The sequence below is a fragment of the Halichoeres trimaculatus genome, unplaced genomic scaffold (genome assembly GCF_033239565.1).
Source record: "Halichoeres trimaculatus isolate MK-OKI-2021-1 unplaced genomic scaffold, fHalTri1.1 fHalTri1_scaffold_10, whole genome shotgun sequence".
NCBI lineage: Eukaryota > Metazoa > Chordata > Actinopteri > Labriformes > Labridae > Halichoeres > Halichoeres trimaculatus.
This window is the reverse complement of record NW_027437187.1, coordinates 6,732,247-6,748,749: the sequence shown is the minus strand read 5'-3', so window position 1 is coordinate 6,748,749 and position 16,503 is coordinate 6,732,247. Positions and strand designations below refer to the sequence as shown.

The 16,503-nt window shown below is 39.1% G+C and overlaps 1 protein-coding gene across 1 annotated transcript in view; it reads right to left on the bottom strand.

Moving 5' to 3' along the window:
* Positions 1-12,415, bottom strand: part of mbtps1 (membrane-bound transcription factor peptidase, site 1) — a 49,277-nt gene extending 36,862 nt beyond the window's left edge. Inside the window, exon 1 of the mRNA XM_074678167.1 lies at positions 12,240-12,415. The gene's annotated coding sequence lies outside the window, so the exon portion shown is untranslated. The remainder of the gene's footprint in view (positions 1-12,239) is intronic.
* Positions 12,416-16,503: the final 4,088 nt, after the last annotated feature.

The window sequence follows — 16,503 nt, the reverse complement described above, 5'->3', positions numbered from 1 at the left end:
AAACCAATCCAGAGGTTTGTTCTCACTTCCATCACCGTGAGCCAAGGGGAAGGAAGTTATAAACTGGTGCCAAGCCAAGCACTCCTTCCTTGTTTAGCCTCACAGGAGAGTCTGGAAACTACCCTGTTACTGGACAGAGTGAGATAGATCTCCATCTGCAGAGCAGGGGGATATGACATAATATGTTACACAGACACAGCCTCAGACGACCTTTCTGGAGTTACACTACACAGCACACTGACCTTCCAAGGCACAGGAGGGATTATAACTTTTCAATAAAGTGAGTCCTTGAGACCCCAGGAAATAAATGTTTGGTTTCTTGAAGACATTGTGGAGATAAAAGTTTAGAAGTGAGAAGAGAGATCTATACAATTTGGGGCTGCAACGACGAATCCATAAAATTGATAAAAATGGATTATCAAAAGCATTGACAGCGTTTTTTCCATAATAGATGCACGTGCTGTGCATCTATTGCTGTGTTAGTTTCTCTTCAGTTAATTTGTCTTCTTCCTTCTTGTTGGATTATTTAGCGGTTGGCAGCCAGCTGAAGGTACATTACCGCCACCTACTGGAGTGGATTGTAGATTACCTGGGCTGTGGGGCTGTATGTGTCACATGTAAACAGATCAGCGTGGAGGAGGAGAAGCTGAGCCGGCAGGTAAAGGAAACAAGTAAACACACAAATAATGGCGGAACCAGAGAAGCCGTTAGTCCAAAAAATTCCTGAGTTTGAGAGAATTTCATGCTGTGTAAAAATGACCTTGGATGGCACGGCAGTACGACTGCAATGATCCAGCACTTAAAACACAAACATGTTGAGCTCATCAATGACGAGCTGGGAAGCTCAACAGTGAGGGGAGGAGCAACAAAATCCAACATACACTCCCTTTTTATGTTGTGAAATTCATGGTTTGTCTTTTAGTACTCGTTAAGTCTTTTTATTAAATCGTCACCATGTTAAAAAACCCAGAGGAGTCCATTAAACTAACGTTAGCATTAGCGTTAGCTGCTACAGACAGTGGTAGAGCAGAGGGGGTGAACTGTTTGACCTGCAGGAGAAAAGATTGAAGACACATTTTTATTTATTTGCCTTTTTGGTAGGGCTGCACGATCATCGCAATCGCAATCGCAATCGCAATCGCAATCGCAATCGCAATGTCAGCACATGCAATTACGTAATCGCAAAAGAGGATATCGCAATCGCAATCGCAATGTCACCACATGCAATTCAGATTTTTCTCCATGATAACCAAGCAAGTCTGTAGACTCATCATGACACAACTTTTTTTATTAAATCGCAAGCACAATCGCAATCGCAATATTGTCCACCTAATCGCAAATCGCACCTTTTCTCCAAATTGTGCAGCACTACTTTTTGGCCCACTAAGTTCTTAATCTGACATAACAATATATTTTCTAGTATTTTACCCAAACTGTTGATTCTTTAAGTGACAATACATTCATATGCCTTTTTTATACTTTATAAATTCAGCATCTGGTCAGTTTAAACAGAAACATTGTTTCTTTGTATATATATATATATATATATATATATATATATATATATATATATATATATATATATCTTTGAGCAAACAATAATCATCAACTAAAATAGCAACACGTGTTTTGTGAATTTTACTCTCATACGTTCCTATCCTTTTTTTCCCAGATTCATCGATTAATCATAAATATAATCGTCAAAGTAATCAATTACTAAAATAATAAGTAGTTGCAGCCCTAATACAATTAACAAATCTCCCCAAGCTCAAAGAAAAATCAGCATCCACTCACTTGAGGCAGCCTTCCCTTTAAGCTGCAAACTCTATTCCTTTTCTGATGTTTGAGGTTTCAGTATCGAGATATTTTAAGCGGATATCACAAAGAACAAGGGTGGGTAATGATTTTTGAATATTCAAATAGTCAATGTTAGGGCTGGGGGATGTATCGAGTATACTCCATGTATCGCAGGCTTTTGCACGTGAGATGTACAAAACGGCTATATCGCAATCATCGAGTATAAACAGAAAACTTTCAGTCGTCGAAATGTAAATCTCTTCGGTGATTTGCTCGTTTTACTCTCTGCTGCTCAGCCGGTGCTCCTCTCACAGCGAGCACCGCGCGCCCCCTCCCACCCAGAAAAATTCTCCTGCGCATGTGTGTTATGATATTGGGAGAGGAGAGAAGGAAGTCGCGTGCACGTCTTATCAGTCTCTGGTTGCAAGTTCCCGGGGTTGCTCATTGGGGTTTGCTTTGCTGCCTGTATGACCCCTAATTCTCTTCCAGCTCCTCACAACGAGAAACAAACGCAGAATGTTTTTAACTTTCACTTTCGCTTTTCAGCCCACTCTGCCCATCTCTCTGAGTGCCGTTTGGTCACAGCAATCAGCTGTGCTCTGCTCGAAACATGACGGCAGAGGAGTTTGATGCTATTTTACAGCTGAATACCAAAATACTGCAAGCTAGGTTATTATCAGAAGACACACCCAAATGAAATACAACATTTAAGTAGTGATTTAGAGGAGAAATCAGAATATCGAGATATATATCGTGTATTGGGATATAGCCTACAAATATCGAGATATTGGATTTTGGCCATATCTTGCAGCCCTCGTCAACGTCAATAGTCAACATAAAAAAAAGGGATTGTTTGTGTGATGATGGCTTTGTCCTGTCTGCGACAGATCATAGTTTTATCCTGGATACCACAGCTATTACTCATCAATTTCACAAAACAAACAAACAAAAAAAAAACAGTTGAGTGGGACTACAGATGGGTACCGAATTAAGTACTTTTATAGGTACCGACCAAATTCAGTCAAAAGTATCGGGTATTGATTCATATAACATCAAAAGGTACCATGTTTAGGTACCTAAACGCATCCCTGTGACTGAGAGGCAGTGGAAGAGTAGGTTATTTTCCATGCTAGTCATAAACACAGCATTGCAAGGTTTTGTATTGAAGAATAAATATGTCAAATTGAAAAAAAATATATACTTTATTATCAAACTAATTGATATTTTTTTACCACATAAACACAAAAAAAGTTCCGAAAATTAGTACCGTTGAGTACCGGTACCAATTGCCAGGTACCAGGCATCGGTACCGTATCGTTTCAAATGTGAAAGGTACCCATCCCTCAGTGGGACAGTAAGTTGTGCACAGAAACCATCTAAAATGCCTAATGGCTTTCAAAGTAAAACAAACTATGTCCAAACCAGATCATATTTAACTTGACTTCAGCAACAGACTCACATAATGAACAAAGTCAGACCAGGAATCCACAGGTTAGTGGAGTTTCAGCCAAAACAAGGAGGAGGAGATGCCCAAAAATAGATTGGGAATTTAAAAAATTAACAAAAATAAAGTGCAGTGCAAACGCTGTAGGGTTAGTCTCGCATATCACAAGTCATCAATAACTCTGCACAGCCATGTGAGAGGGAGGCATGCAGCAGAAGGTTCGGCGCTGTCCGCAGATCAACAATATGTGGTAGGCTTCCTAACCCGAATAATTAAGTTTGATGATTGACGTGCAGAGCAGAACAGGTAATAATGTCGGCAGGTACATGTGTGTGGGTGGGCGGTGGTGGCGGCAGTTTGCGCGGGGAAAGGCAACAATCTTTAAATTATTTTGGAATAGTTACAAGCCAATGTTGAATAGCTGTTTTGCTTGAAATGCCCATCCCTAATCTTGAGAAACTGCAGGCAGTCACATGAGTGTGGCTCCTGCTGAGCAATGTTAATGTTTACTTCCATTTCAACATCCAGCATTCTGCTACAAATCTCCTCAGTTGCCGTTGTGGTTTCTAAATGTGGGTGTTTTCCATCATGAATGGCACCGTATCAGTTAATGTGTTGATGTGTCTGCAATCAGCCTTTCACAGGGAAACACTTAGCTGAATTATAAAAAGAAACTTCCCAGGTTACCTTAAGTGACCATCAACTGTAAGACACACACACACACACACACACAGAGCCACAAAAAGGGAAATTCTGGGCAGGTACCGGATCATTTCCCTCTGGCTCAAGGCATGAAACTCGAGTAATTAAATACACATTAGCTGCCTACCAAACAGGCTGCCGAGGCGCGCACACGCACACACACACACACACACACACACACACACACACACACACACACACACACACGCAAACACACACACACACACACACACACACACACACACACACACACACACACACAACCACTTGTCGAGGTCAAAACCAGACCTCATGAGAACAAGCTCTATGCTTACTGAGGGTCATAAAATGAACTCCTAAAAGATCCTGGAACCTTTTCTCACATCGACCTGAGGGAAATCAATAACGGGCATTTTAGCTCATATGAATCGCTGCTATGTGACTACTGTTTGTTAATTACAAACTCATCTTTTCATTTCACAGTTTGGGACAATGAATCACCTAAAGTGTGGGGGTGATTTTATCTTTTAATTTTGAGAAAAGAGACTTATTGTGCCTCTTACTGTTTTAGCTTTAGTATCCAAAACGTTAAAGCTTAGCTGAGAGAAGTATCATGGAGTCAATCACATGCATGTGTTAGTGTTAACCATCCCATCCAAGCAGGTGTGATTCTATGAAAGGCTGTCACAGCAAAATGAACACTCCTTTTAGAAGAGAAACCAAGTTAACCTGTCCATCAACTACCACACCACATGTTTCTGTTACCTGACAGAAGGTGTGCTAGTTGGACGACTTGTTACACAGACACAAGCAGTGACAAACAGATTAAATCAGCATTAAATTAAAGGGGACATATCATGCTTGTTTCTCCTTTTCACTATGCCAGACTAGGATGCCTGTAAAGCATTTCTGCCCTCAGTACAAGTCATTTAGTTCCTTCTTTGCCCCACAATATCGTTCTCAATATCCTCATTTTAGGTCATTCTGAAGATCTCGTTGAAACGCTCCGTTTCCAGAATGACCTCCAGTAACCTCGCAATGTCACAGCCCTTTGTGCTCTGATTGGTCAGATCTATCAGAAGGGCGGAGGGGGTAGAGCCAAGGGGCGGTTTTTGCAGCATGGCAGTATTTACAAAATTGCCATATTGAATGGAGCAGACCGAGCGAATTTGCTGTTTGCCAAAACTTCACCGTAAGTTATTGATAGCACTAATAAAATGGCAGAGTGTAGGATAGGGCTGAACTATTTTAAGAAAAGATTGAATTGCGATTTTTCTGGCAGATATTGTGATTTCAATTCGATTCACGATTTTCTTCAAATCAAGCTTTGGGATATTCACATGTAGGGCTGAATAATTTTAGGAAAAGATCTAATTTTTCTGGCAGATATTGCAATTCACGATTTTTTAATCATCAATAGTGATGATAAATAATCTGTTTTCATCAACTTCTACTCCTAAACAGAGGCTTTGTGTTGTTGACCTGCTTACCAGCACTTTTAACATATAGATTTTCTACAAATTTGTAAAACAGAATGTGTATGATACTTGACACAACAGATCCTGAGTCAGTCAGGAGCGCTGCAAAAAATTGCTGCTTTGGCGATCTCAAAATTGCATTGTCTAAAATTGTGATTTCGATCTGAAAACGATAAATTGTTCAGCCCTAGTGTAGGATACGTCCTTTTGTATTGGACCTTGAGTCAGACCCGGACGGTTCTGCAGCTCAGGAGGAAGAAAATCCACCTGGACACAGATCATCTCAGGACGCTTCAGTGTGGTGAGTCAAACCGGTACTGTAACATGTATAGTTTATACTAGTGCTGCACGATTTGGGGAAAAGGTGCGATTTGCGATTAGGTGGACAATATTGCAATTGCGACTGTGCTTGCGATTTAATAAAAAAAGTTGTGTCATGATGAGTCTACAGACTTGCTTGGTTGTCATGGAGAAAAATCTGAATTGCATGTGCTGACATTGCGATTGCGATAATCGTGCAGCCCTAGTTTATACGTGGAAATATAGGCAGACTTCACCAGTAAACTATTTCTATAACAGGGCTCCATTCTGCTCCTTCACTTTTCTCTGTCTGTTTTATCCATCATGCTGAAAGTGTAGTCTAAAGATCGCCTCTACCGTCAGTTCCTCACTATGTTATTACCGCCGCATCATTGTGGTCCAGGTTCACAGTGCATGCAGTCAGAACAAGCATGCAAATATCACAGTCTCACAAGTATTACGACGTCTGCTAAAACTACAGTGTTTTAACTGCTAATTCACCATGTTAAGCCGAGCTGCTCAGCAGAGCAGAGTCCCTGCATCCAGCACTCAGTCAGTCGACTCGTGGTGGGTGTATCCCTCAGTGGCGGTTGTGTGACTAACTGACATCACAGAGGAGGAGCTGCTTTATCAGATTACTCCGATAAAAAGAAAGAATCCTCGTGTCATCACAACGGTCGAAATCTCGTGGCCAAATGGCAATGACCTATTTTCAGAGGCATCAGATCTCGTTCTAGGATATCAGAAAAAATACAATATCTCATTTTTTGAAAATTCAGGGGGTGTAAGGTCTTGTTTTCAAATTTATTATATTATATGTAAGTATTAAATCAGGGATCAGCATATGTCCCCTTTAAACAGATAAATCAATCAAGCTCCAGTTATTTATGCTTCTGATGATCACATCCAACTCAATTTCAACATCCAACTCAATTTCAACATCCAAACTGATGGAATGATACTTCAAACTGCTTCTTTCAGGATTATGTGTTTGGTGTTTATCTCAGTGACAGCTGTGGTCAGAATTTGTAATGTTCTTCACAGAAAAAGACTCTGTCTCCCATGAGCACCATCACCCACTGTCGTAAAGATATGACTCTTACAAGGGCGTGTGTTTGTTCTGGAGAGTGGACTTTTTAAAATCTACTTTTCTTTCTTCAAGAAAATTTTTCCCAGGATGCAAAGCCATGATGTGAGGTATTTATTTGTAGTCATGTGGAGCTACTGTTTGAAACATGACAAAAGCAAACTTTAACTCAGTTTGTAGCTTTATTTAGTGTAAAGACCTTTTCCTGGAGGAAAAAGGTCAGATCTTGCTTCACACTTGGTCAACTCCCTTCTTGATATAAGTCATTACATCAGTTTTATAACACTCTAACACCCACTTTTATGCTGATGACACAGTGCTTTACTGCTTGGCTAACACTGACATACTGCAATAAGAGCTTCACAACTGCAAAAAGCTCTCTTCAACCTGAAATTTATTCAAACCAGGATAAAATTAAATACATGTTTTCCACTCAATTCAGAAATCCTGCTGATCACAACTCTGGAAGGTCACAATAAAGAAAGAGTCGCTAAGTATAAACATCTCGGCATCTGGCTGGCTCAACAGTTCACCTACAAATCTAACATCAATTTACTTGTACCTAGATTAAGACAGACATTAGGATATCTGCACAGACACAGCATTTCCCTTCGTCCTGTAGAAAACAAATCATTAAAACCATTTTTGGTCAGTTTCAGAATAAGGAGACATCATCTATCAGCATGCCACAGGTATGCTGGCTATATGCTAGCTAGCCTGATCATAATCTACACTTTAAAATGAGATTAGCATCCCCAATATGCTTGCTGAGGGTTGATGTGCACATGCCCAGGTGGGTCTGCGTGTGCATCCCTCAGTGTCTGTGCAGTGACATATGTGCAAGTCCTTGAGTTTTTGGTTTGTTGTTCCTGTGTTTATATGCTGAGGTGTTTTTTCCTAATCCCACCCCTTCAGGAGTATAGTCTGGTATTTCCCTTTTTTTTTCCTCCTCTATTCATACTCCCTCATTTTGCGCACACTGCTACCCCCCAGTTCACCCGCTCTTGTCCCTCCCCCTGTCTGTCACTGTGTGTTCTTAGACGGGATGTTACTGAAATGGAATTTTGCTGCTCTGAAACATGAGCAATGGTGAATAAAAGCTATCATAGCTATCATATCGTAGCTTCCCTACTGGGTGGACCAGGACCGGATTGATTTGTGGCAAGTAGAAGTCTCTAACACCACGCCAGCTGACAAAGTTTAGTAGAGAGAAGTAAGATCTGTGTCTTTCTCTACCGAAAATGATTTCTGTGATTAATTTTGTAGTGATGGTGAACACTGGAGCCTAACTGTCAGACAGAAAAAGGACAGAAGAGCAGAAGAAAGTTAAACGGGGGCTAGAGCATGAGCTAAAGGCTAAAAAGGTTCATCTATTTGAGAAGACTCAAGAGATGAAGTGAAGAGCAGGTCAATGGGTTACTTTGAGTTTGAAACGGCCTAGAGATTTAAAGGAGCTGTGAAGAGTTTAAAAGTGATCTTGAAAAAGTCTCCCTTCCAGATATATGCCTGATCATAATCCACACATTAAAATGAAATTTTCAGCACCAATATTACTTGTTATCTATCTATCTAGGTCTCCATGACAACACCACGCTGGCTGATGAAGTTGAGCAGAGAGAAAAGAGATCTGTGTTTTTCTCTTCTGAAAACTATTTCTGTGATTAATTTTGTAGTGATGGTGGACACTGGAGCCTAACTGTCAGACAGAAAAAGGACAGCAGAGCAAAAGAAAGACAAACAGGAGAGTGATAGAGCATGAGCTAAAGGCCAACACAGGAGCTAATCTGTTTGTGTTAATGTTGATTCCAACCCACAGTCAGCAGTTATTCTGCAGTGGTCTGTTCAAACTTGAGAGTCTATCAATAAAATGAAGAGTGAGGTTACGTTAGCTCTGATTGGTAGATGACTGGCAGGACAGAACCAGGATTCACTAACGTTACACATTACAGACATGTCTTAGAGCACCACGCTTGGAATATGACTACATATAGCTGGCTACGGTACAAACTGACTAAGTTTCCTTGTTGTCATGTTTCAAACAACAGCGTTACATAACTGCACAGTTACCTTTCCTTGGTGCATGGTATCCAGTAAAAAGTTGTCTTAAACAAAAAAAGTTTGTTTCAATCCGATCTCCATTTAAGTCCAAAACAAACAAATATATCATTAAAAGTCACATCTTCACGACAGTGTGCAGAGACTCCGGGCCAGAAGGTGGCGAGGCAGATCCTTCCTATAGCTTCTTTAATGTAGTCTCAACCTCACTGTAAATAAGAGCATGCTCAATGGCATCTCAAGAGATTAGACAAATGTTGAATGACTAATGTGTATTGTATGGTGGCTGGTAGGTGCCAGATGATTTGCCTGCCCTGGCACAATGGAAGTTCAGTCACAATCAAAGAGGACACAGAGGAGCTTTAAAAGTAAGAAAAACATTGTTGTCTTTTTCAACTTCAGCTATGATAAATAAAGCTATAATGCATTATGACATTTTGGAATGGCTGATTCACAAAATGTCATCTTGCTCGGCTCGAAGTGAGGTCTTCACGCAATCTGGTGACCATCATTCCAGATGGGCTTTGGTCAAACTTTAAAAAATGAACACACCTCGTAGAAATGTTTGTCACGTCTGATTGTTGTGGTGATTTGAAGATATCATTTGGCTGCCTTGTATTCAAGTCCTCTTTATTCTGAAAAGTTTCATTTTCATTAATTATAATAAGTTAAAAAATATGTTTGACAGCTGCCTTTCTTGTGTAGTTTTTTGGGAATAGTTAAATATGTTGTAAAGGAGAGCCAAAAAGATATTAGACTTTAAAAAGAAAAAAAATAATACTTTTTTGTCACCCAGCTCCACTCAGATTCTCTTCAAGTCTCTCATAGCCTCTACTGCGCAGACTCTGGCTGCACAATGTGTCGGGGGGTATTTTGTCTTAAAAATCATACAATGGAGAAATGGGGGCCGCGCTGTCCACTCTATATACAGTCTATGGGTGAGATCCCTATGAAGCTACATTTACCTAACCTGACACACCAGATGAACAGTTTCATATATCCGCCACAGAAATATTTCACTAGTCCATCTGGGTAGCAGCTCTTCAGATTTGTTTTCAGAGGCGGGACCTTAAAAAAAATCAGCAGCTGGTGATTGGACGACCGTTCTGATTGACACACTCACCACAGACCGATCCGCATCAAGCCACGGTACGACGTAGCTTATGTTTGCCGCTGCTGAGAAACAACAGACAAACAACTACAGGAACATGAGAAACAGTTGTGATAATGGCATTTGACGACTGCTGCTGTTTTTGTAAAGTCAACTTAAGAATCAAAGGAACGCTGACAAGTACGAAAGTCTGCTGACGTCACGTCTGCTCCCACAGCTCCCGCCTCTTTTCCCTGATTGGGCCAGTCAAAATTTAGCCGAGTGGAATCGTTGGTCATTAGAGCCTAACAAGATGGACCTGCAGGAGTTCAGAAACTGAATCAGGCAGGTCCATCTGCTCTGCAAGGTTAAAATTTACCTCAGCTGAAGGTAAAAAAAGAAAAAAATGTTTTACTTTCAAAACTTTTCTGCGTCCATTGAGATAAATGTCTGTATGAAAACTGCTCAAGCTGACCTCTTTTAACTTTCGATGTGTTGTGGTGTCTGCAATTCATGTTTTGACTTTTACACCCATGTTGTCACATTTGTCCATTTGTCACCCAAGGATGGGCGAGTACCAATACCAACCATCGGTATCGGGCTGATACCAGCCTTTTTTCAAGGTATCGGTACTCATGAAGGCTGCAGATACCAGCAGCCGATACTCAAGGCAAGAAAATCTTACGCTGAGCAAGTCCTCCTCGCCACTAGTTGCTGTGGTTTAACACCACAGCAAATGTGCATCAGGTTCTGTTCAGACAAAATGAATGAACCAGGGAGAGTTATCTGTTAAACTTTTTTATTTTGAATTTGAATTTACTTTAAAAAATACTGACTAATGACTCTGATAGTTGTTGGTTTTATTGTGCACTTTAAAATCTTATGTCTAAAAAGTACTAGTAGTATCAGTACTCAGTATCGGTGAGTACTCAAGAGGGAGAACGGGTACTGGTATTGATCTGCAAAAAAAGTGGAATGGAACATTCCTACTTTGTGTTTTTTGTTGGTGGTATTGTGTTTTTTTCCTTTTGCAAAGCGCTTTAAACTTGCAAATCATCTCAGACCTAGCAGCCATCATAGTACTGTCCCATTGATACTCTTACTCAGTCCTACATCAAATAAAATCTACAGGCACAACTGATACTACTTGATGCAAAACTTGCCTCACTCGTGCTAACAAGGTGTAAGTTGAATGCCTCCGGCTGGTCAGGCCAGATGGGCTCATTCTCAAGCTATAGACTGTAAACCAAAGTTACATGAGTAAGACAACAGTATGGCTGGCTACAAAGACCAGGGGTGGTTAAAAAAAAAAAAAAAAAAAAAAAAAAAAAAAAGCCCCACTGGATAGGGCAGGGCAGTAAAAGACAGGCCAGGATTGCCTTGGTCAACAAAACATCACACCACAAAATTGGCATCGAGCCTCCAGGCAGAATTTTGGACGTACCCCCACATCAATGGAGGGACTGAGCAGAGATCTCCTGTAGTGATAGTCATCTGCAGGCAGTAATGAGTAGTCTCTGAGTGGCTTTGGTTTTACAGGTTGGGGGGTCGTAGAAATTCGCTTTAAGCACACAAAGTGTTGTATCTAAAGTAGCTTTCTTTAATGAACTGTCCTTTGCACGAACTCAACGAGACCGACGTAGAGATAAAACGCTGAAGGATAAAAACATGTTGGGATCTGTTTACACTGAAACAGAAGCACGCACAGTATCCTTTAGCCGAGGAGCACAGATCTTCACTATCACCAATCATACAGATATAAAACAGACTTCTATTGTTCCAGTTAGTGTCAGTGGTTGACTCCCTGAGCAAACCGAACACACTACAATTAGCCACATGTGTAGATGACTGTAGTTTACATTACAAGGAGCATAAGCGGTTCACTGTTAGCTCACCAGGGTTTTCACCACAGAACACCAGTGTGTTACTTGTTATAATCTCTATCTCAGAGTGAAACATATTCATTTATCCAGACTTCAGTCATCAATCTAAGCAGATTAACGATAGCTCTGTAAAATGTGCTCTGTAAAATCAATGTAGCTACACAAAAGTCACAGCATAAACAATGAGCATCAGCACACACACACACACACACACATGCTGCTGGATGAAGACTGGGATTTCCCCCAGAGAGACACGAAAAGCTTCTCGAAAACCTTTACAGTATGTCTTAATATCCCAACTTTATCCATGATTGGTTTTGTAAACAAAGAAAAAGATTTCAGACTCGCCAGTCTATCACATGTACAGCGTTAGCTAGCTAGCCCTGTAGTATTGTACAGTAGTTAGTGTGTTTAAAATACTTACCGAGTCAAACTATGTGTCGCACATCAACGTTATATGTTTCTACTCCCAACTAACCGTATATTTATGAACTGATAGCTGCTCTAAGACGTTTTCTGGGTTTATATCCGCCGAACAAAAGCTATTGACAAACTCTCAAATGCTACAGCCGCAGACCACTGACGTCTGGTTACGACGGGATGCCAGGTTTCTGTGTCTTATCCTTCAAAATAACCTTATTTACAAAGCGCCATGAAATAGTCCAAATGAAAAGAAAAACTAGAGATTTCCTATTTAATGCAAATATTTAGAAACAGATTCATCTATAGCAGAGACGATAAAACTTTAGTCCGATTTCATTTGTTATACACATACTACACCTCGATCCCCATTCGGCAACTTTGTATCAAACCTGGCAACCCAAAAGGCCTTAAATTACTGGCTCAGTGTACCATCCCTGGTCATATCGCTGTTTTCCCGGCAGAGGACGCTGTTCATTACACGGGAGAAAACACAACTTTAAACTAGATTCATTTTTTCATAAATTTATTCATTTATTTTCAAATTAATCTATTAATGTATTTTTGTAAATGACAAACACCACTGGTGTACACAAAACATCGAGAAGAACTTCAATCCATTGCAAAAACCCTGATAAATAAAAAGATAAGAAAAAAAAATGAATAGGACAAATAACTCTTGTTAGCATATGAATAAAAAATATATACTTTTCACATATTAAGGGGAAATTTCTTTCCAAGATACTTATTCAAAAGGTCTACTATTTTATTAATTGTTCTTTTTATTTATTTTATTTATTTGTTATCAATCGATTCAAGAGATTCAAAGTGTAGTTTGTTTTTTTTTGTAAATAAACAGGGAAACAGGGGGTGCATTTTTTCAGTTTACATTTGTGAATATAACATTTACCATATAGTATCATACAATTTACAGTAACTTCTGACTTTTTTACATGTTTAAAATACGAAGGTGGGCTGAGAAGATTGTAGCCTGATCAAGAAGGAGTTATGTCATAGTGATGAAACTTGGCATGCATTAAATTCAACATTTTCTGACACTTACGGCATGGTTTATTTTTCCATATGGTCAATGTTTTCTTGGGTTGTTGCTGTGGCAGGACGTCCGGACGGACCTTGGGTCATCTTCAAGTCTCTCTCTACCCCTCTTGAATTCAGCTGCTCACTTTTTCAAAGTTGATAAAACTCCCCCTAATGTAGCAGCCATGCTGATGAATGTCTTTGGGGGGTTAACCCCATTTTCCTCAGATAGTTGATAACATCATGGCACCAAATTTTATCCACATTCACAAAATGTGTCTGGTTTTACTTTTCAAAGTCTTCAAAGACTACATCAGGGTCAGTTCATGTGAAAATTAACCATGCTGTGAGTGTCAGAAAATGTTGAATTTAATGTATTCCAAGTTTTATCACTATGGCATAACTCCTTCCCAGCTCGGCTACAAACTTTTCAGCCCTCCCTCGTTCATTTAAAAAGCCTCACAGTCAATAATTATATTATGTATAGTGTAATCTGTATTTCTTCAATCTTATTAGATACATAGAACTTAACATGTATAACCTAGCTCATTGCTATTCAGTCTTTGAAAAAGTTAACCAAGAAAGCTTTTCTTCTTGAATAAGTTCTACTTTTTTCAGTAAAGTTATTGCATATGTGTATATTATCCCATTTTTCATTTTTGTTTAATCAATCCATTAAGTATTGATGACGGTTAATCCACAGTGAGTTCTGGAATTATACATATGTTTTTAACCATACTATACTCAACATAACTTGTTTTAATTTTAATCCAGCTTTTCAACACAATGTTCGTGTATTGTTTGTAATTCTACTTCTTTTCCTTTTATAACTGTATGTTTTAATGGCAGGTTTCACAGCCTTCACAGCTTTGTCCAGTTTTCACCATTCAGATTGTATAATCTTCTGTCCAGGAGAGGGCCTCTTGTATTTTTTTAACATTACTCTATTTTGAACGAATTATTTTGCGACAGAAATGCATGGAAAAATTTAAGACACATTTCTTCTTCTTAAACTTTTTAAAAATTTCTTTATGATGAAGCACAATTCACGCATTAATGGCATTTATTTTCAATTTCAATTTATTTTTCGTGCTGATTATACCTACCACAATTTCAGCAGTTTTCAGGAATATTTGTATTTATACGTGTTTATGAGCAGGGAAATGCAGTTAATAGAAATTTACAAAAATTCCTGTTAATTTCCATAAATTCCCATGAAAAATTTCCAATTTAGAAAATTCCTGGAATTTTTTAACTCTAGTCTACAGTTGAACATAATCTCCTGTGATCTGTTGGAACATGGTGAAAAAAAATGAAGGTAAAGAAAAGTGAGTTGAACAAACAAAAAAAGCACTGCAGCGGGTCATGTTTGAGTCTTTTATTGACACATAAAACTCACTGTTTAACTTTTTTATTTTATTTTTTAAAGTTAACAAGGGAAGAATCAAAGTGTTATTATTCAATGAAACACAAAACAGAACATGAACAACTGTTTTCAGCTAACAGTGTTGAGTTGGCTACTTCATTTAAGACAACGGCAATTATATAAAATCATAAAGATATAAAAACATGACAAGGAAAGCTAGTACACCTGTGCTGACATTCTCTAACACTGCTAATGAACTCATTTTGGTTTTTCACTGAACATGGAAACCATAAGTACTGTGATTTATCCAAGACCAGCCAATATGAATTAGACTGAGTACTTTGAGTCTTTGAGCTCACAGTTTGAAACTGATCATAAATGTATGATTTCTCTCTTAAAAGAATCAGTCAACTTAGAACAGGAGCTAAAGAAGGAATTATTCACTCCAAATCTTCTTTATGACAATGGCTGTTTCCTCCAGCTCTTTGAAAGTGAATGCATCACTTCAGCATCATGGAGTGCTCTTGGTTTTATGGGCAGACATATTATTTTAGAGGAATATTTCTTAAAACCGGTCAGAATGTGAGTTTACTAAACCGGCTCTGACATAAACTTCACTTCAGCTCTACTGTACACAGTTTTCTTACACCTTAGGCTGAGGTACAGTAACAGCAGTGGGAGAAAGAAACGTAAGCTTCGGGATCCAACCTACGTCAAACCTACGACAGATGAGAATCAACAAGAGGACAGCATCCTGAACCAGACAAAGAACAAGAACAAGAAAATAACTGAGGTCAGCTCACATGGCTCAGTTAAGTTTCCAGTACGTGTGTAAAGACACACTATGGCAGCAGACTTTTTAGTTTGGGGCTTGGGTGGAATGATTGGCCAAAAACAAAAACACAAGAAGGAAATAATGTAGAAAACTTCTCTGAACTCTTCAGTTGTGCCACTCACTTGTGCTTCAGATATAAGACTGTTTAGATCTAAAGGAATGAATCATTTGTAATAACTCGTGCTGCAATAGACTGGTAAGATGTTCATGTATTTCAGCCACTCCGGGGAATGTAACTGTCACACATCATATGTTGAAAGGAAACACATTCCTCAAGCAGCTACAAGAAACTACAGCATCATTGTGGACTTGACAGAGCTCAACTTGAAGGGGGGCCTCTGGAGTTTACTTCAATTTAAGTGCATTTACACACAAAAGATAACATTTGACAACTTTAGAAACATATGCATAGACTTTGGACATGGTTTCATAACAAAAAGACTTAATATATCATCACCATTCACTAGTATCATTTGATTAATGCTACATTTTACACAGTGTCCTTCATTTTGATCGTGTGCAGGGGACAAATTTAGGACGGCAGTTCTCCGTACTGTTGTTTGTAAACCTCTGTTTCACCAAAAAAATCATGTTCCCTTTAAATTTTCTCCCCATGATCTTTCACAAGGTTCTCCTACTTCTGTCAACAACTACAGCGACTGTAACACTTTGTGTTCCCAAGGAAAGTAATCTACTTCTATGTGTCGCTCTTGTGTCACATTGTGCTGATGATAGCCAAGGCCAGCTTTGAACATGTTGGCTAGCTTGGAAAATGCTGCGCCAGCATATCTTTGATTCGTTGCTCAGTTTACGGGCAAGAAGCAAAATCTTTTCTCAGTTTTAAAACATGGGATTATTTTAAAACTGTCAAAACTTCAAAAACATGGGGGACACATTGTCAGTGAATCAGACACATTTTCAGACATCAATGTGTAGAAACTAACAGTACAAAGCCTGTAAAGCTGTGAAGTGAATTTGGTACTGATGTAGTTTGTCTTCACTACCAACAGATCATGTATTGGTAAGCTA